The sequence below is a fragment of the Protopterus annectens genome, chromosome 6.part0 (assembly GCF_019279795.1).
Source record: "Protopterus annectens isolate FY-2018-M chromosome 6.part0, PAN1.0, whole genome shotgun sequence".
Classification (NCBI taxonomy): Eukaryota; Metazoa; Chordata; order Ceratodontiformes; family Protopteridae; genus Protopterus; species Protopterus annectens.
In genome coordinates this window covers 644,711,453-644,733,795 of record NC_056737.1, presented here as the reverse complement: position 1 = coordinate 644,733,795, position 22,343 = coordinate 644,711,453, and the positions used below count along the sequence as shown (strand labels likewise).

Sequence of the window (22,343 nt, the reverse complement as noted above, 5' to 3'; positions counted from 1 at the left end):
AGAAAGATAACTTCTAATCAGATAGTTAAGTGTGTGTATATATATATATATATATATATATAGAGAGAGAGAGAGAGAGCATGTTAAAGTATTATTTTAGAGTATTGTAGTTATTACAGTTATGGTTTCACAATTTATTGGTAGTGTTCATTATTCTAATAGCCAAGACTTTTAAGAAGTGCACCAGATGTGGTCATAAGATTGCACCCCAGAATGCACATGGTCTTTGTGTTTATTTTTGTCCTAGAGCATATAAATGTTGATTGCCGTATATATGTAAGGGTTTCATTCCGCAGTCTTTAGCAGAATGACAAAATCAGTTTAGGAGTTCTTCCATCTAGTTCAGCAGACAAGCCAAAAAAATAGATGGGAAAAGAAAGGAACAAAGTGCATAAAATATATAGCATTGAAGAACAGAAAATCTCTTTGCCAGAGGTTGTCAGGAGTGACTCTTCCCCTCCAGCACTAAGACAGAAATCTCTGTTTATGGAGACTGCAGTTTTAGAGAGCAGTTCACCCACCAAATCAAGCAGGCAGTCTTCATTGCAGGAGTTGCTACATTTCCTGGTGTCCAGACCTCCATATACTTTGATCTTCAAGTCCACTTGCTCCTTTAGAAGCACATAAACAGAATGGGAGCTTGATGGTAAAGGACTTTTTGAAGATGCTGACTGAACTGGGCATCATCCCACCCCCCTCTGTTACAGTGGCAGGTCAGGTTAACCCACCTCACCTATTTTAGTTCCTTTCCTGCCAGTTTGTACACTGGTGGTCTGAAAGCTGGCTGTCTGCCTGGATCATTTCACATTGACATCAACAAAACTACCTGTCTCAGTGTCGATAGAATTGCATCCAGTGCACTTGACTCTGGTTCCTTTGTTGTCAAGTAGGTCTTTGACCAGGGTGCTCAGCATAGAGTCATTGGCATCATCAGCAGGATTAACTCTCTTGGAACCATTCTTGGTGTCAGGATCTTTGGCATTTCAGCCTCTCATACCAGTCTCTATCTCAAGGCCGTCTGGGTGCTCGGTATTGGGGTTTTGCTCCTCAGCACCATGCACTTCAGCTTTGGTAGGGGAGGAGTTCTTTCTGTGGAGTGGTCCCTCATGTTAGAAGGTCTCTGTATCCATATTTGAGGTCATGGATAGGATGATAGCCTCTTCCCATTCCAGGTTGCTGATAGGACTTTCTTCAGTAATGAATCCACACCTAGATGCCCACTTGTCATATCTTCATCTAATTTATCAAGGCTACCAGGGACTGAATGCATCTGTATTCTTTGGAGACTCGCAGCAAGTGAGATTTGACTCTTCCACAGACTCTGACCAGTAATAGCCTTTCCTAAGAAGAGAACATGTAAAGGGAAACCTATAGACTCTCCTTCTGACTCAAGTACAATCCAACACTGACTTGGATGAAAGGGAGAAATCCCCTCAATCCCCTTCTGAAAACATTGCCTTTTGTAAAGTCCTGGAGTTAATGATACAGAGGGGAACCTGGTCATCTGACCCACCCTGTTGAGGCAAGGAAGTGCTGTTTGAAGCATACAGTTGTGCCCCTTCTACTTCTTGGGTTGTAACTCCTGTGGACTGTGCCTTGATTTGGTCACTTGGAGGGCATGGCAAGAAACTGACGCTTTGAAAACCAGACATGGTCTTGCAAACGTGATACTTCATAAGCCAATCCTGCATTACCCTAAGGATAGGAAGTTTTGGGCTAAGAGTCCTCTGGTGGATTCAGTGTTTATTGCAGCAGCCGCTTAGAAAGAATTCAGAGATGAGTCATCTGCTGTCCATCCCCCGAACAAGGAGTCCAGGGTGAGTGAGAGAATGGGTAAGCCATTTTATACCTTAGGCACTTGAAGTGAGAACATTAAAAGTTCTTAACCTACATGAACAAATTCCAAAGGGACTTGGCTAAACAAGCTATGGGTACTTTGGGTCAAACCCTGACTCAGGAGTCTACTAAACCACTTCAGACTACCCTGAATACTGAGCTTAACATCACAAATCTCTCCATGCATCTGTTTCACAATGCAGCCAATGGAGCAACAGACACTAGCATAAGCCTGTAATGGCTCCCTATTGAAATGTCTGTATTGAAAATGCCAAGTGTCGACAAGCCCCCCCCAAAAAAAAGAACAAAACTACAGGGGAGGAACAAAAACATCACTCTTCTCCTTTAAACTTCATTTTTGCAGGGGATAAGCACCCCCCCACACACACACACACCAATACCCTCTGAACTTATACATACTAACTCTGAGATCACCATACCTTGGAGAAATGGGAATGTTCCAGGAAATGCAACTGGAACTGAGATGTTTAGAAAACAGTAAGAGCAAACGTCACAGGAAAGAATGGGAATTGTGGGAACAATACATACAAGGGAGGAATGAGGTCTAAACGTTGGCAGCACTTAAATAAGCTATGTAATGTTTGAGTGAGAAAGATTGGGTAGATTATAAGTGATGTATAATGTTTGCAACAGGAAGTGTGCCGGTATGGTTTGTGATGTAAAATGCTTGTGATTAGGACTGTCTGTGTAGTTTTTCATTTATATGAATGTATGATTGCCTATGTAGTAAGTGATGGTTTAGTAATGACATTTCTTGTTTAAAAAAAGGCAGGAATTGAATAATTTATGTAATATTGCTTAGGTTATATGATATATAGCAATATTTGTGAAGTATAATATTTATATTAATGTAGTTTGATTACTTTTATATGATTATACATTTGCCTATATCACAAGTGATGATTCAATAAATGTGTTTGGAAAAAAAAAGAATATTTTTAATGCCGAAGAAAACTCTTGGAGACCTGCTCTAGATCTTTCTTTCCTGAACCAGTTTGTGATAATGTCCCAGTTCAAAATGCTTTCGCATCACATCTTGTTTACTCCTCCTTCCTCGTATGAGTTTTGTATTAAGCTTAGATTTAAATGATGCATAGCATCACATTCGTATTCATTTCAGACGTCTGCTAAGGTTTTGTGTCTTAGTCACATTACCAGTTTTATGCCTTACCATTTGGACTGTCCACTGTTCTAAGACTGTTGACAAAGTGTCTAGCTCCTGTCATAGCTCGCTACAGGGTATCCACATTTTTTCATATTTAGACAACTTGCTTATCTTTGCGTAGTCTTTTTCAGTGTGTCAGGAATCTCTTGAGTAAGAGATCCTCCTACACAGTCTGGGATTCCACGAGAACATTCAAAAATCTTTTGTCTCCATATCACAGGATTGCGTTTCTGGGATGCCTGAAAAACACCTTAGTACAAAGAGCTTTTCTTCCGCAGGAAAAAATCTATAGTTAGATCTATTTTATGGGTTTTCCACTCAGACTTCAGTCTAAGTCAGGGAATACCTCAGGATTCTGGATCTCCTGACATCCCATGATTCTATTGATATATCTTGCAAGACTCCATGTGAAAATGATGCAGTGCCACTTCAAATCTCTTTAATCCCAGCATCAGCACTCAGTGTCTTTTCAGATTTCAGTTCTGGGAATTGTGAAAAGGGAAATCAGTTGGGGGAGACATCAAATTTCTCAGAGTCCAGGTCTCTGTTTCTCCCCTACTGCTAAAGGCAGTCAGTCTCAATGGACACCATAGAACTTGCTTAGGGACCCGTCTGAATGAGCATAATAGTGCAGAGTCTTTGGGACAAAAAGATAGGCCAAAACAGGCAAACATAAAAGAGATGCTAGCTCTCATGAATACTCTCCTGTCTAAATCATTTCTGGTCCCTGGAAACTCTTTAAGTATTTACAGACAATACCACAGTGATGTGGTACATAAGCAAGTGGCAGCCAGGTCTTACACCCACCCTATGCAGAAATTTTTTTGCTTCACCTGTTCTAAGTAAGGGGGGGTTTGTGTGTGTGTGTGTGTGTGTGTGTGTGTGTGTGTGTGTGTGTGTGTGTGTGTGTGTGTGTGTGTGTGTGTGTGTGTAAAATGCTCCAGTTAGGTATACCTGCTAGCTAGTGTTACTCAGGCTCAAACCCTGTACCTTAGATACTAGGAATAAGAGCCTGAATTCTCTACCCATACCACCACTCCTGATTCAAGAAGTTGAGTCCATAGCTCTCAAATGTCCAGATTTTCATAGAATGTGTAGAATGTTTGGTCATACTTTTGGTCTTTTACTCTTAAAATTTGTGGTTTTCTGAGACATCAGTGAGAACTGAATTCACTAAATAATAATGATACCAAATAATAGTAAGCACCACAAGCAGATATCCGACCACGAACAGATAGAAATAAAAGGCCAGTGTAGAAATAATAAAACAATACTGTTCGAGGTCAAACCAGGCTGTAAGCAATAAACATTCACTCCAACACGTCTCTTCAGACCATCACTCCAACACGTCTCTTCAGACCATCAATAGTAATAACACGAACGTAGTTTTCACCAAGATAAGAAATATAAGACTTTTATTTAAGACAAAATGATCGGTAAGCGCTTTCCGCTATACAGCTTTTTCAAACCATCAAAGCCATTGTTAAAAAGACCTAATATAATACATTCTTAATAAAATAATCAAACAATTAAATTGTAAAGCAGCTTAAAGGGGTATTAAACAACAGTTAAGTATCCTACTAAAAAACACCTAAATATAACAAATAATAAACATATATATTTAAAATATTTACTAAAGCATATGATAGGAATACATAACTAAAATGAATATATATACAATTAAAAAGTTTATATGAATATATATTATAAATATAAACTAGCAGATATATGTATAAAAACAGTAATCTTCTTGTCTTAATAACTGACACTAATTCTAAATTATATATACATGAACATTGTCTAATAAAAGTAATACTGACATATAGTCTTGTGAGTGGAGAACGTCATGGGAACAGAAGTTTAGTGCAGCCTATGCCAAGTCTGTTTGCATTGTGAGTAGCACAACAGGTAGTATATTTGCTTTTGATGCAGAAAGATGTGGATTCTACTCCGACAGTATGTAGATAGATTGCTGATACCGTACTGTGTTGTACTTTAGAGGGAGTGGATGCTATAGTCCTGAGAATGGCCTCCTTTGGAGGTAATACCTAGTAACTATGAACCTGTTACCAGTTTGCCATCCATTCCCTATTACAATACTACTAGCTTATCATTTTTAATGTAACATAGGCACTTTATTCTTCAAGGGCAACAGGCAGTTTATTTGTAGATGAAACAATGAAATATGAAGTTGTTTGCTGGCAGCAACCTTTTCATTAGTTGCAGATCTCTCTAATGTGGAATTATTTAGATAACTTTTACTTCTGCAAAGACTGTGCATATTTACTGATATTGGTGGATTGTAATGACAGAAGTTTGAATAGACTTTTATAATGGAAATGTTCTGAGTTGATCCATTTTGTCATTTGATCATACATTTTGTGTCATTGTTTACTGGAAAAATGTTCAAAACAAATTTAAAACATGCTCTAACAAGTGGCTGTATTATAGAAGAAATATAATTAAATACAATCATGAAGGTGAATCAAAGAACACGTGCAAAATGAATCACATAAATTAAGCAGGATAATTCAACTGCTGTGTCCAGAGGCATAGACAAATTATTGATAAAAGTAAGCACTTTTACAGTTCATTAGACTGCTTCATCAAACGTCTGATGAATCAGTCAGAGGAGGTTAGAAAGGACTGGGAAGAGAGATTGGATAAGCAGTTCACAAAGAAGCTCTGGGGATATATATGTATGTCTCCCAAATATGCAACAGAATCTATAAGATTTAGGATTTTTGCATGGAAATGTTTACATAGGTATTTTTATACCCCCAAAGAATTATTCCTCAGGTAGACAGCAAATGTTGCAGGTGTGATGAGCAAGAAAAAGGTATTTGAGAACATATTTTCTTGGAGAGTAATGAGTTGGTAGCCTTTAAAGATTCCCTACTATTCTATCAGAGATGCTAGGTAAGCAAATTGGTGTATCTAGGGAAATGATTTTTGTGAGGTATGATACAGAATCAGAATTGTCTAGATATAGTAAGGCCTTGATATGTCTAATTATGATGGGTGCCAGATAAGCAATTACTAAAAATGGAAATCAAAATGTAAACCAACTGTACTAGAAGTAGTGAGTATATAAGTAAAATAATTGGAATTGGGATCTTTAGAAAAAGGTAGGAGCAAATTAAATAGAAAAAATGGAAATTGTGGGGACAACACATATAGGGGGAATGTGGTTTAAAAGAAGGCAGGATTTGCATGAGCTATGTAATGTTTGACTGAAAATGATTGGGTAGATTATAAGTGATGTATAATGTTGGCAACTAAAATTAAGTCAATATGGCTTGTGATGTGTAATGCATGAAACTAAGATTATATCAGTATGCTTTGTTTTCATTCATATAAATGTATGATCGTCTTTGTCATAAGTTAGATTTTAATAAAGATGTTTCTTGTTAAAAAAAAAGATATGTGAAGGAAGGAAAAAGGAAGATTATCAAGGCAATATGGGATGAAAAGATTATATGGTCAGTGGGGAGTGGTATGTATTCAGGAATAGGATTTTTTAAGTAAAGAGATAAAGATACTGGATGTGACAGTATCTTTATCTTCCAGTACCAGGAAGACTGGATGTATCTGATATAAGGCAAAGAAAATGTGTGTAGGAATAATTGTAGATCAGATGTTGTCAGTCTTCACATAATCCTTGACTGTGGGCTGTGTTCCGAGCCTTGGAACTGACTCAGCTGTTTTCTACAGCTCGCACCTCCCAAACTCTCGAGCTAGGCTGTACCCATAATGCACCTCTCTAAATTAGCTCTCGTTTGCTGCTTTTTGTGTCAGATGCATACAACTGCTTTAGAATTTGGCTGTTGATTAAATTAAGTTTTTTTTCCTTGTTTATCTCTTAAATCTTTTTTCCAATAACTTATTCTCCTACCCGCTCCTCTCACTTTTTCCTGTCAGTGTTCCCTTTTTAGCTTCTCTTTCTACCAATGGTAGTGTTTTCTATTGATGTACCATTGTTGGTAATACCATAGTTGGTATTTCTCTCTCGACTGCTTCTTTTCCACTAGTGTGTGTGTTTGTTTATGTGTATCTTTTTCTCTCAGTAATGGCTGAAAAATTGGACACTCCTGCTAAGCCTTCTAAGGGCACTTCTGGATTTAAGAGGTGCCGGAAGTCCGATAAGAAAATGCCCAATTCTGATGGGCATGTTTCATGCATGTACTGTCTGGGTGCTATACACTTACAAGAAAATTGCTCTGTATGTCTTGGGTTCTCACTGAACTGAGAAACAAACTTATTTTGAAAGATCTTTTGAAAGGGGATTTTGAAGAGGCCATTTCTGGGTCCAGGACCGAAACCAGTTCATCTTCCTCTTCCTCCTCTTCTTCCAAGCACAAAAAGAGATCTGTCTTGGTTCTGAGTACAGCCTCGGAACTGCCTAAAAAAGCATTGAAATAGCTTTCAGTGTCAATAGCTCCCTCAGCAACGAATGGCAAGAAGGACTTGGCACCTCTTAAACCCATGGATTTGGCTCCAAATGCCTTTGCACCAGAAAGTTTATCAGTAGTGGAGCAGTTGGTTTTACCTCCTTTACCAAGGTGCAGATACTCTCCATCAGTTGATCCATTTAAGGACCGACCACCAAGCCCCTTTGTTGAACCGAGACCCCCCTAGGTCTCCTTCAACGTCATCTGTTCAATCCATTAAGAGTCTGTCTGAATTGGATGTCATGAGACTAGTGCATCAGCTCCTGACAGCAAGGGGATTATCGTCTTCGGTTCCCAGCCAAGTTGGTACTGGGACCGGTCCTGATATGACAGCACCTCACCTTCCTCCACCAACTCCTATTGAAACATTAGAGCCCACTGCACCAACCTACCCAGCTCCGACTGTCTTAATTCCGGTAAGAACCTCTTCTCTGGATCCGAGATTTGCCTTGAGCTCCTCCAGTTTTTTGGAACTAGAGGCCTTCCAGCATCAACACTTCATTGCCGATTCTGAAGGGCAAGGATCGACTTCTTAAATTTCGGAGACTTCCATACACCTCAGTGCTTTGGCTTTTGTTGCATCAACCCAGGCTTCTGTTTCGGGGGTTGACTCTTCACTGTGGGGTGGGGCCTCAGTTCCAAAGGAGTCTATTTTGGTTCTGGGCTCCCATCCCTCTATGGGGGGCCGGCCTTCCAAATCATGGAGAAGGTCTTGTCCATTGTCGACTGCCAGTCCTTACCATCTCTGTCAGGCTGAACCTCTACTTCCCCTCAACCAGAGCTTCCATCAGTCTCATCCCTGAGACAGAGGGCACAAAAGATCCACTTTGGTGTTTTTCTCTTCGGACACTTCCCCAGAACTTCTCCCCCAAGGAAGTACCTGCAAAGGAAAAGTGCAAGAGGAAGCACTTAGACTCCCCAGAGGAGTCCTTCACTGAGGATACTGACTTTGATGTGGGGGAAGGTTCCCCCTTTTGATGTTTCCTTTGGGGACATTCTGAAAATCCTGAAACAGAGGGGTGGCTGGTCTTCCTTACACCCTTCCTCGGAGGAGCTGGTATACCTGGAGGCTTTTTATGCCCAACCCTCTACCTCTTGGATTTCTGTACCTGCTGATGAGCTCAGTAAACTGATCACCCAGTGAGCATGGAAGATACTGGATTCCATCAAACTGATCCTCAAGAGGCCTGACTGGGTCCTTTCTGCCCCCAAGAAAGAGCAGCATTGGGCTAAGGGTATCCCCATAGACACCATGGTGATATCGGCAGCCACTAAGAAGGAACTTGCTGAGGAAAGTCCTGCTATCCATTCACCTAACACAGAGTCTAGGACTATGGATTGATTCAGGAAGTGCATTTATTCTTCATCGACCTTTGCTCTCAGGTCTTTGAAGTACATAGAGCACTTTACCAGGTTGCAGAGAGAGTTGATCAAGGAGCTCTCAGATACTCTCTCAGGAGCAGTAGCTGAAGGGGTTCAAGATAAGCTTATTTCTCTGCTCACCACCTTTGAATTGATTTCCAACTCGTCCATGAGGCTAATTGCTCATGCAGCTGAAGGGATGACAAGAGCAGCAGGTTCAGGCATAGTCATCAGGAGACACACCTGGATGCACTTGTGTGACTTTGCGAAGCCATTTAAATCTTCATTCCTCAACGCTCCGTTTGACAGATCATCCCTTTTTGGACCCAAAGTAAAAGACACACTGGCCAGATGTGATAAAGATGGGAAAACCCTTTCTGCTGTTGGTGTATGCATCTCCACTCCTCAGCAGCCCTACTCCAGGAACCAGAGAGGTGGGAGGCTATGGTTTAAAATGTCCCAAGTGCCCTTCCAAGACTCATGTAGCAAAGACTTCCCCTGGGACAGGGGCAGAGGAGAAGGTAACAATGGAAGACACCATTATAGAGGCAGAGGTGGCCCGCAGAACCAGGGTTCCAGAGATGCTTTTTCTGGTACCTCCTACCAGCACTCTTGAACAGAGGCCCGATTGCCTTCCTCTGCAGGCAGTTGGGGATGATTATCCCTGCACCAATCCACTTGGCAACAGATAACATCAGACAAATGTGTGCACGGATTCATTTCCAGAGGTTGAAGTATTACACCTTCTTCAAGTCCAAAGAGCCAAAAAAGACTCCCAGATGTTCCACCCAGTTACTGGGAAGCAGCAGTGGTAGAAATTCAAAAATTGCTCGAAAAAAGATTCATCCATAAAGTCCCACCAGACCAGATAGGATCCGGGTTTTACTCCAGAGTCTTTTTAGTGCCCAAAAAGACTGGGGACTGGATACCCATTTTAGATCTCAGCCAGTTCAAGAAGGCAGTTCAGCTAACCAAATTTCGGATGGTCTCTGTGCAATCAATAGTTCTTTCATGTAAAAAGATGATAGGATGTACTGTATAGCCCTTCGGGATGCGTATTACCACATAAAGATGGACAAATGCTTCTGGCAGGGAGCAAGTCATTTCCAGTTCAGAACACTGCCATTTGGACTCACCTCAGCCCCCAGGGTGTTCACTAAATGCATGGCAGTGGTAGCAGCTCATCTCAGACTGCAAGGATTTCAAGTTTTTACATACCTCGACGACTGGCTCCTTACTGCTACCACCAGCCATCAGTTAGAATGGGCAAGAGGGCAAGAGATTACACTCTGCATCTTTGTGCATCTCTAGCCATTTCAATAAATTACAAAAAGTCAAATTTGCAACCTTCACATCAACTAGAATTCATTGGAGTTCTGTTGGATAGAGGTGATCTCTGCCTGACTTACAAAGCCATGTCCAACTCAGAATTGATGGACATGCTCCACCTAAAGAAATCCAAGTCACTGCGAGCCACTCGCTCTAGTCAGCTAAACCTCACCACAACAATAAATAGAACATGCTGGAGGGATAGATTCCTGTCACAGAGACTCCCCCATGCTTTGGAACAAAATTCCTAACTGTGTTAGGCAGAGCTCCCCACTAACACTCTTCAAGAGAAACCTTGATGAGTGGATGGGTAACAGAAAATACACCCCTGGGATCACTTCATTGGCTGCTCTTGACAGAGGCTCAGTTAATTAATCAATGGGGTGGCGAAAGCGGACACACTCTGGCAAGGCTTGTAAATGCCCTCGGGCAGATAGCATAGTACCCGCCTATCAACAGTTGCAGGTCTTGCTTCACTTCCTTTAGAGAGACTTCAAAGTATCAGATGTTCTTCGTGTTTCACTGTTGCAGTCATTACATTTGGGTTATCTGCTTGAAGTAGCCCTCAGTCGGCTTGATTAACAAAGTCTTTGGTCCTGCATCGGATGCTGTCCCTTCTTTCATGACGTCAGGTCGTCAGGGGTATAAAACATGCAGCTGACGTCATTACATCAGTCTTTCTTGCCATGTGGTGCCTGAAGCAGAAGCAGTTTGTAAGTGCCGGTCGGCCGACTCCTGAAATTTTCGATTTCGAGTTTCAGAAATAAAGTCTTCAAGTAAAGATAAGTACCCCGTTGGGGAAACTTTTTCTTGCACCTTACCAATGTCAGTAAAAGTTAATAATTGCATTACTTGTGGAAAGCAAATACCTCACAAAGTTTTTCATTTGTACTGTATTCTTTGCCTGGGCCCAGACCACGACATACCTTGATGTCGGTTTTGTGCTTTATTTGATCAGCGCACTATTCGTCGTAGGTATATTTTCACCTCTAAATATTTCGGTTCTCCGTTTAATTATCCAGAAATGTCAGTTAGCCATCCGACTACCAGTATTCTGAAAAAACTCAGATAAAAACAGCGACAGGCCGCCTAGGTCCAAAGCTGCCGCCGACGCTTCTCCTAAGCCAGTCGCCAGTTCGCCGGTACTCATTGAGGTGCTTTCGCAGCCCCTGATACCCGCTACTTCTGATTCGCAGGCCTCTACCGAGACCCCATTCGGAGTCCGGTATGCCGCGAGATGCTTCAACTGTGAAACCTGCAGATGTCTCTACCTTGGATGGGTCCGGAGCCGCTGTGAAGGCACCAGCTTCTGAGGATGTATTCAGGCCTATGGACTTACATATTAAACCAATGCCTCCTTCTTCATTTAGGCCTAAACCTCGAACCTTGGCTAAGAAACCGACACCCAGGCCACATACTCAGGCCTCTATGCCTAAAAAACAAATGCTAAGAATGGCTGAAGATCTTATAACTTTAATCAGGGGAAGCCAACCCCCCCCCCCCCTTCTAAGAGACCTAGGACTGAAGTTGTTTATGAATCTTCTGACCAGGATTCTGATGTTTCTGATTCTTCTGATGATCTGGATTTGTCTTTATCTACTTCTGAGGATTCTGATGCAGAGGACTCTATTCCCTCTGCTTCCCCTCCAGAGGATTTTTCTTTTGGTGAAACCTTACATACTCTAAGGGACCATTTCCACTGGGAAAGCCAAGATTTTTCTGATTCAAAAAAGAGGCTTAGGGATTTCTTACTCCTGCCTCAGCATAGGCCTTTAGCTATACTTCCTGTATTAGACATTGTTGATGATGCCTTTTTGGAATCTAGTTTGGCCCCTGATTCTTTGCCTCCTACTCCCAGAAAACCTGACAGATATTACAGGGTTCCTGATTCACACAAGTTTCTTTTTAAAAATTCTATTGCTGATCCAGAGACTATTTCACAGGGACCCAAGGGCATTTAGGCTTCTACTGCTAAAAATCCTACCCCTTCTGATAGAGACTCCAGGGCGCTGGATAGATGGAGTAAGAAGGTTTACACTTCTGTAACCTTGGCCATTAGGGCTTTAAACTGCCAGTTTCATACGTTAAAGTATCAACAACATGTTATTGGGTTGCTTAAACAGAAAATTATGTTGATTCCTGACTGTGCTGAAAATAAAGAATTACAGGATTTAATGCATTCTGCTGAACAGGTTGGTAAACATACTTTGCAATGTGGATTTGATTCATTAGAGGCCTCTTGCATGGCTGCCACTACTGGGTCTGTGCTCAGAAGGCATGCTTGGCTTAAGGAGCAATCTTGCCTGGTCATGTTAAAGCTAAACTGTTGGATGCTCCCTTAAATCATGACCGCCTTTTTGGCAACAAAACTGAGGAAGTTCTTAAAAAGAAGATAAAGCTTAATCTATGCAAACGGTTAAAGATTTTTTGCAAGTTCAGCCTCCTAGATTTAGTAGACATTGGCCCTCTAAGAATTGGTCCTTTCCAGCCCCTTCCAGATCTTCTCAAGCCAAACCCAGACACAGCAGAAACCCCAGATTTCAGTCACAGAGGTCACACAAGACTAAGCAGTGGGGGATTTCTGCACCCAAATCTGGGAGTAGTAAGACTCCCCCCTATGAAAACTGTCTCAATGACTTGCCTTTAAAACTTCCAAGCACTTCCCATTTGATTGCTCCTTTAAGCGGAAAGATTGGTCTGCAGGCCAAAAACTGGGAACTCATTACCCAAGACAAATGGGTGTTAAATATAGTGTCCCAAGGATACAGATTTTACTTCCACATGTTACCAACACCAAGCGGGTGGGCAGAGGCCCAGAATCAAGTACTCTCTGTCTCTTAAGCATGGGGGCTATTCATTTGGTACCAGAAAAGGAAAAGGGACAAGGTTTTTATTCAAGACTTTTCCTGGTACCCAGAAAAGGCAATACATGGCGTCCTATCCTGGACCTTTCTACTCTAAACACCTTTTTGGTGATTCCAAAATTCAAAATGCTGACTCTTCACCAGCTGCTTCCTATGCTAGGCAAAGATGCATGATCGGCAACACTAGACTTAAAAGAAGCATACCTGCACATCCCAATCAGGGAATCTTGCAGAAGATACCTACGCTTCAAAGCAGGCTACACGCACTATCAGTTCTCTGCACTGCCCTTTGGCTTATCTACTGCACCCAGGGAATTCACAAAGTGCCTAGCTCCAGTCTTTGCATTTTGCAGGCAAAGGAATATTCATATATACCCATACCTGGACGATTGTCTAATTTGGGCAGAAAGCCAGGACGTACTTTTGAATCATCTGGCCTTTGTTTAAAGGGTGCTGACTTGTCTGGGGTATACCGTAAACAAAAAGAAATCACACCTGGTACCCTGTCAACAAATTACATTCCTGGGAGCAAGCTTGAATACAACTTCCCAGATGGCTTTCCTCACGCCAGAAAAACTGATTCATTTAACAACCTACTTCAAACAGTTGGCCACAAAAACCCAGCTATCTGCAAGCCTTGGGGTTCATGGCCTCCTGCATTCTTCTAATTCCATATGCAAGGCTGCATATGAGGAAACTACAATGGTGTCTCAAAAGCCTGTGGTGTCAACATTCGCAGGACCTAGAAGCAATGATTCCTATCATACCTTGCCTACGCCTAGAGTTACTTTGGTGGGCAGAGGCCTGCCACCAAACAAGGGACTACCATTCACACTACCCCCTGCCGCCCAAACCTTAACAATAGATGCTTCTGACTATGCATGGGGGGCTCACCTGGCAGGGAAGTGCATTCAGGGCAAATGGAACCCAAGTCAAATGCACCTGCACATAAATCAAAAGGAAATGTTAGCTGTACAGAATGCTCTGACAGCCTTCAAGGACCACATTCTTCCAGGACAACTAATGGTAAAGACGGACAACACCACTGTCATGTGGTACATAAACAAGCAGGGTGGTACACATTCTTACCCCCTCTGCAGACTAGCCGTTGCATTGTGCAACACAGCCTTGAGCTACCAAGTGGATCTACAAGCTCAGTTCCTGCCAGGAAAACTGAATACACTGGCAGATGGACTAAGCAGAAACCTCATGGACCCACAAGAGTGGAAACTGGAACCAAGGATTTTCAACATGTTGACAAGCACGTGGGGGAGCCCAGATATAGACCTGTTTGCCTCTCCCCAGAACCATCAATTGGACAAATTTTTCACAAGGTTTCCCCACAAGCTAGCTTGGAAAGTGGATGCTCTATCCTTCAGCTGGAAAATCCTATCAGTTTATGCCTTTCCTCTTTTGCCTCTGCTCTCCAAGGTACTACTAAAGATCAAACAGGACAAGCCAAGGACGATTTTAATTGCACCAAACTGGCCACACCAATACTGGTACCCCCTCTTGTGCAGTGTGTCACGCTTGGCCCCATGGCACCTGCCTTAGACTCCTTCCCTGTTGTCTCAGCAGGAGAACCAGATTCTGCACCCTTGGCTGAAAACCCTGAACCTAGCAGCCTGGCTAATTACCTAATTTCTCCTTTACCATCCCTCAGTAAATCAGTGATGGATATAATTTTAGAAGCAAGGAGATCTAGTACTAGAAAATCTTATGCTGCAAAATGGAAAAGATTTTGTGCCTGGAATCAATCTCAAGGGATGAGCACAGCAGTGCCCAATTTACCTCAGATTCTACAATACTTGACTGAGATGCTTCATAAGGGCTTGTCCTTCTCCATCAAAATTCATGTGTCAGCCATTTCAGCTCGTTACAGCACAGAGCCTCCCCTCTTCTCTCACCCACTGCTCAAGCAGTTCCTCAGAGGGGCCAAAAATTAAAGGCCACCCAGGAGAGCTCCAACTCCAGCCTTGGACCTTAACTTTGTCTTGGAGAAACTCACTCTTCCTCCTTTCGAGTCAGCTGCTGCTGCAGTTTTAAACTTCCTTTCTTGGAAAACAGCTTTCCTTTTAGCAATCACTTCTGCAAGAAGGGTATCTGAGTTACAGGCCCTTATGGCAGTGGAGCCTTTCATCATCTTTCCTGCGGACAGGGTGTCCCTCAGAACCAACCCCTCCTTCATGCCCAAGGTGGTATCCAGTGTGGCTCTTAATCAGTCCATCTATTTGCCTACCTTTTTTCCTAACCCACAGAACAAAGGGGAACGAATACTGCACTCTTTAGATGTGCACAGACAACTTAGATTTTACTTGGACAGGACTAAACCTCAAAGAAAATCTGAACAACTGCTGGTGGCATTTGCTGCAGGGACAGAGGGGAAAGCTATTTCAAAGCAAACCATCTCAAAATGGATAGACCACTGCATTAATTTCTGCTATAAGCACCATGGAAAACCTACCCCACAGGGCATCAGATCCCATTTAACCAGGGCTGCATCTACCTCTAAGGCCTTTCTCAGGGGCATCCCTACCAGGGACATCCTAGAAGCTGCTACCTGGAGTTCTGTACATACTTTCACCAAGCATTATCATTTGCCAATTTTCTCTAAATCCAGAGCTGGCTTTGCCACTGCAGTCTTGAAGGGCCTTATAGTTGGTCCTAATTCAATTTAAATTCCTCCTCCCAACCTTAGCTTTGGGAATCTACCCAAATGTAATGACTGCAACAGTGAAACATGAAGAACATAGTCCAGTTGTGTACACTTACCATAAATATAGATGTTCGTGTATTCACTGTTGCAGTCCTGGTTACCCTCCCTCCAGCCCCCTTTCATCTTTGCTATACCTCTACTCTCTCTTACTATGCTCAAAAACCTTTTTGGTGTATTTGCTTTGTTATTGGAGGTATATCCTTGTAATTATAGATTTAATTGCTTCCAATTGTGAGGCACCTGACATCTAGGGCAAGAAAAACTGACGTAATGACGTCAGCTGCATGTTTTATACCCCTGACGACCTGACGTAATGGAAGAAAGGGACAGCATCCGACACAGGACCCAAGACTTTGTTAATCAGGCCGACTGAGGACTACTGCAAGCAGATAACCCAAATGTAATTACTGCAACAGTGAATACACTTGAACATCTACATTTATGCAAAGTGTACACAACTGTACTTTCTCAGGTCAGCCAGATTAGTTAGAACAAAAGTGTTCCAGCCAGGTTGGATCTACAAGCATTAGGCTCGATGGCAGCCTCAATCACTCTTGTTCCATTAGCCAGATATCGCACACAAATCCTACAGTGGCTGCTAGCCTCCCAGTGGTTTCTGATGGACCAGCCAGTGTCACACAACATCTTAATTACCAATCGCTACAAACAGGAACTTTCATGGTGGCTCCACTCCAATGAGATTCTCTCAGGCCGTCCATTCATTCTTCCACAGCCCCAAGCCATAGTGACCACAGATGCTTCCCAGATGGGGTGAGGCAGCATTATCGGGGAGGATGGTCCAAGGCACTTGATCCCAACTGGAGGCCAATTTCACACATCATTGTTCTAGAGATGAGGTGGTGCTGTTAGCGTTACAAGCATTTCAAGATACCCTTTCCCTAGGAACAGTGGCAATTCAGATGGACAACATGTCAGTAGTCTGGTACATCAACAAACAAGGATGAGCCAAATCTTACCCACTTTGTCGAGAAGCTGACAGAGTTTGGCAATGGGCGATTTCTTCCAACCACTTTCTCACAGCAGCGCATGTTCCGGGGAGCACCACCTGATAGTGGACAAGCTGAGCAGGACTATTCTTGTGCCTCAAGAGTGGTCTTTCAATCCTGTGGTGGCTGAAAAGATCTTCAGTCGCTGGGGCCAACCTAGCTGAGATCTATTTGCGTCCCCTCTGAACAATAAGTTCAGCAATTACTTTGCCCTAATCCCTCCTCCAAGGGAGTCACCCAGAGATGCTCTTCTCCATTCTTCTCCATGATTGGCCCCCCGGTCTTCTCTACACCTTTCCCCCAACTCCTTTGATATCCCAGTTTCTAAGGAAAGCCAAGAGGTCGGAGAACACAGTAATCCTCATTGCCCCATTTTGGCCTTGTCAAGTTTGGTTTCCCTTCCTTTGGCTTCATCTACTCTGGAAACAATGGATGCTGGACCCCGCTCCAGATCTGTTGTCTCATCCAGACAGAATGGTTCACATGAATCTTCATCATCTCAAGCTCACATCATGGTTTCTCCAATTCCCATGATTGCCAGGCATTCTTCCCTTTCCTGTCTTGTCCATCATATTGTTCTAGCCCATCATAAACCTTTTACTAGGAAACTGTATCAAAGTAAATGAGAAACATTTGCTAGTTGGGCTCTCAGTAATGATCTTGACCCTTATACAATTCCTGTACATAATGTTTTGGGCTTTTTAGATGGCCCTTATCAAACTGGTTCTTCTGCCTTTACAATTAAAGTCCATCTAGTTGCAATTTTGAATTTTCATATGGGTTCTGCGGGTTCATCCCTTATGTCACATAAACTTTGTAAAGCCTTTTTGAAGGGAAGCCCTAATGTTAAGACCTCCCTTTAAAGAGCCCATTGCTCCATGAACACTAGTTCTTCAATCCCTTACTCTTTCTCCTTTCGAACCATCAGCTACATATGATTTAAAGTTTCTGACTTGGAAAACTTTATTCTCAGTGGCTATAACATCTGCCAGAAGAATATCTGAAATTCAAGCCTTGTCCTGCAAACTACCTTACATAATATTCCACAAAGACAGAGTCTTCCTAAGGACTAATCCTTCCTTTTTACTGAAGGTAGTCTTACATTCCAATATCAATCAAACTCTGCAACTACCAGTCTTTTTCCCTAATTTCTCCAGCATAGGGGAGTATTCTCTACATTCGTTAGACATTCACAGACAACTGTGATTTTTATCTTCACAGAACTAAGGATTTCAGGAAATCTGACCAATTATTTGTTGCCTATTACTCACTTTCCTTGGGTAAAGCTGTTAGCAAGGTAACATTAGCCAAATGGCTCAAAGACTGCATCACTTTTATTTGTCACTCAAAAGGACTTCAACTTCCACATGCTGTGAAAGCCCATTCAGCTAGAGCTGTAGCAACTTCTGCAGTTTTTCATGCCAGTGCTTCTCTAGATGACATTTGTGCAGCAGCCACTTGGTCTTCCCCTCATACCTTTATCATTCATTACAAAGTGGATCAGATTTCTAGGGGGACAAGCATCATTCGGTTCAATGGTGCTTAGGAATATTCTTCCGTGAGACCTCCCAAGATGAAGGTAGCTGGGGACTCTGCCCCACAGTCAAGGATTATGTGAAGATTGACAACATCATAGGTTCATAGGTTGATACTAGGCTATCTGCCCTAGGGCATTTATAAGCCTAGCCAGAGTGTGTTTGGCTTTCGCCACCCTTTTAGATTAGTTGACTGTGCCTCTGTATAGTAGGTCACAGAAGGTAGCCCTTTTAAGGTTAGTTTACTGTACCTCTGTCAAGCAGGGACACAGAAGAGATCCCAGGGTAAACTTATGATCTCCCATCCACTTGTCAAGATTTCTTTTGAAGAGGGTCAGTGAAGGGCTCTGCCTAACATGGATTGGGATTTTGTTCGAGAGTGAGGGGAGCCTCTGGGATATGAATCTGTCCCTCCAGCATGTCCTATTTATTTCTGTGCTGAGGTTCAAGTCCCTGGAGCGTGTAGCTCTAAGGGATTTGGATTTCCTGAGGTGAAGCATGTCCATGAATTCTGGGTTGGATATGGCTTTATACGTCAGACACAGATCGCCTCTGAGTAGGCGGTACGCAACTGAGTAGAGCTGGAGTTTCTTTAGCCAAACTGCATAGGGCATCTGTTTGAGCCCCTTGATCCTCTTGATGAGATACTTTTGGGGTCTTTCCAGTTGCTGAAGGTGTCTGGTAAGGTACATCCCAAATGGGGCATTGTACTCAATTATGGGCCTGATAAGTGATGAGTAGATGGGCACAATGACCTCTCTTGATCTAGATGTGAACTCTTTCATGATAAGGTGGGCTATATAGAAGATCTTTCTAACCACTTTGGCAACGTGATTGTCAAAGGAGAGATTGCTATCTACTTGGGTCCCTAATTACTTCTTCCGTACTTAATAGATTACCACCTATGTGGTAATTTGTGGGCACTTTGTTTTTCCCAAAGGGGATGACTATGCACTTTTTGGCATTTAGCTTTAGGCCATGGCTCTGGCACCAGTTATCCGTCTCTGTGAGACCCTTTTGGAGGATGCTTGTGTCAGCCGGGGAGTCTATTACAGCACCCAGTTTGCAGTCATTTGCGAACTTGGTCAGCCATAGTCCACCCATGTTAGCCTGTACCTCGGAGAAATATATACCGAACAAGAGTGGTCCCAGGACTGAGCCTTGTGGGACACCACTTGTAACTGGTTTAGAGTCTGACATGGCACCTGCTATTCTGACCATGTGGGTTCTATCCCTGAGCCAGTTTGCAACCCATCTTGTGACATAGGGGTTGATATTTAAGCTGGTGAGCTTATTTATGATGCTCAAGTGGGGTATTGTGTCGAAGGCTTTTGCGAGGTCCAGGTAGGCTGTGTGTACTAACTTCCCTTCATCTATGGCTTTGGTAACTGTTTCAAAGAAGTCGACCAGGTTCAAGAGGCAAGATCTGCCCTTAACAAAGCCGAATTGGGTAGGATCCAGTGTCTGGAGGTTCCCAATGTCTTTGTTTATGATTTCCATGATGATACGCTCCATGGCTTTGCAGACCAGGCTAGTCAGGCTTATAGGGCGATAGTTTCCGGGGTCTGTTGTGGCACCACCTTTGTGGAGTGGGACCACTGTTGCTGTACACCATTCCTTGGGTGCATATCCTCTAGTAAGGCTGAGATTGAACAGTGACTTTATATGAGGGTTTAGTTCTTCTTGGAGCTTGTGTAAGATGCAGCCCAGGACACCGTCTGGTCCCATTGATGCTGTGCTTTTTGCTTTGGAGAGGGCAGCTCTCGCCTGTGCATCTGTGATCTCAGGAAGGCTACACTCTGCTGGGATAGACATTTGCTCTTTTGGGGGGGAATGGGGAGAGAAGTTTGCACTGAACCTTTCTGCCAGGATGTTGGCAATGTCTGTGGGTTCAGTGTATTTTTTGTCATTTTGCACTAACTCAGAGCATATCTGGGAGTTGCCTCCCAGGTTTCTGACATAACTAAAGAAGGCCTTGTGATTATCTTTAGTGTCTTGTGCAATTTTTCTTTCGAAGCTGGCCTTAGATGATTTTATGAAGGATCGTAGTTTCTTGCTAGTACTGATCAGTGACGTCTTCCCTTTTTGTGATTTTGCTCTGTCATGTAGTAGCTTTCTCCTTCTGTTGTATAGCTTATTTATGGACGGGGTCCACCAGACAGGTCTCCTGCCTTTGGAGGAATGAGTCTTGGTTTTACTTGGGATAGCATGCTCCATGCATTCCTGTAGGTGTCCATAGAATGCTTTTGTAAAGGATTCTGCATTTTGGGCCGTATTTTCCACTGGCCCAGGGGCTTTGAAGGATTCCACCTCAGTTTTGAGAAGTATGAAGTTTGCTTTTGAGAAGTTCTTCACCGTGGTTTCCTTGGCTAGGGGTGGGGACAGAATATGTATGTCCAGTGAGATTAGTTTATGGTCTGATCTTACCAATGAGAGGTATACCTCTGGTGTGGAACATGAGAGCCTATGTTGGTGATGACTAGATCCAATATGTTTTCCCCTCTTGTGGGAGTGGTGACCAGTTGTTCCATAGCATTTGAGTTTATAAATTCTAGGAACTGTTGGGCGAGGGTGATTGGGCTTGAGTAATTTTCCCAGTCGATGTTTGGGTAGTTGAATTCACCCAATATAATAGTGTTTGGAGAGACCTTCATATTCTCCAGTGTTCTCAGGAAAGCCGAGTGAGGTTCTTGTGTTTGGGAGGGTGGTCTGTAGCAGGCTACAAACTGAAAGGCAGTTTTTCCCACTGTTAGTTGCACATGGATGGTCTCCGATGCTTCGTGCAGTGCCACTAACCTGAAGGTGTGGGTATCTTTGATAAATATGGATACTCCCCCTCCTTTTGTGGTTCGGTCTGAGTTTTGGGGCCGGAAAGCATTGTATGAAGTATAACCTGTTAGTGCTGGGGTGCGCTCAGGAGTCTTGAACCAGGTTTCTGTTACTGCACAGATATCGATATTCTCCATACTGAGGAGAGTCTCGAGTGCATGCATCTTGAGGTTTAGACTTCTGGTGTTGAGCAGCATTACCCTTAGTTTTTTTTTTCTTTGTGTTGTCTATGGGGGTGAGTTTGTCTTTTGAGCCTTGCCTAAAAAAGGCACTATGGGGGAGGCAAGACCATTTGCCAGTATTCGAAATCCCAGGGGTGACAGGTGCAAGCCGTCCCTAGCGGAGCAACGTGGCTTGTCGAGCATGTCATCCCAGGCTGACAGACACTGGATCCCCTTTGAATGACACCAATACTTTAGCCAATTGTAAAATTGATCATTTTGTCTTTATACTGTGGCATCATTCTTGGTGAGGGTAAGATGCTACTTAAGGTCTGGGTCATACTGGCCCTGGGCTACATGATCAAAGAGCTCCTGTACATCTTTTTCATGTAGTCCAGGGAGGTGCATCTCAGGTCATTCACACCAGCATGGACAATGACGGAGTCATATTTGTACTTGCTTTGGAGTGACCTGAGTGCTTGTGTTATGTGGCGGATCCTGGCACCCGACAGGCAGCTTACAGTAACCTTCTCCTTGTTCAGCCTGGTGAGTGGGACGTCATTGTGTCTGACAACAGAGTCACCTATTACAAGTGTATTAGGTGTGTTGTTTAGCCTTAAGGGCTGTGACTGTGTGGCACACTGACTTTATGAGCTATGTGCTACGTGAATATTGTTTCGTGGTAGGTGTTGCTTGGATGTCTGCTTTGGAGGTCTCTGCTGCTTAGGCAGATTTTTATTTAGAGCTTCTGAGTATGTTTTTGTGTGTTTATGTGTTTGGTTTGCTGATGCGATAGGTCTATGTGAGACTGGATTTGTGGTGTGTGTGGTTACCTTCTCCTCCTGACAGGCTGTGCCAGTACTGGGTTGAGAGAGCGTAGCCTCCAGTTTGGCTATATAGTTGCATCTCTCACATATATTTGCGCTTGTTGGGAGGAGGAGAGGGTGGTCTGTATACATAAGGCAGTTGTAACATTGCCTCAAGATTCCCAGATTTACCAGCTAGACTGGAGAGTAGACTTGAAACTGACCTTTGGACATGCCTGAATAATATAGGGAACTACTTAT

At 43.0% G+C, this 22,343-nt stretch overlaps 1 protein-coding gene across 1 annotated transcript in view; it reads left to right on the top strand.

The window, feature by feature from the left end:
- TXNDC16 (thioredoxin domain containing 16) overlaps positions 1 to 22,343 on the top strand; it is a 1,725,832-nt gene that overhangs the window by 1,021,206 nt on the left and 682,283 nt on the right. The gene's annotated exons all lie outside the window — the stretch shown is intronic.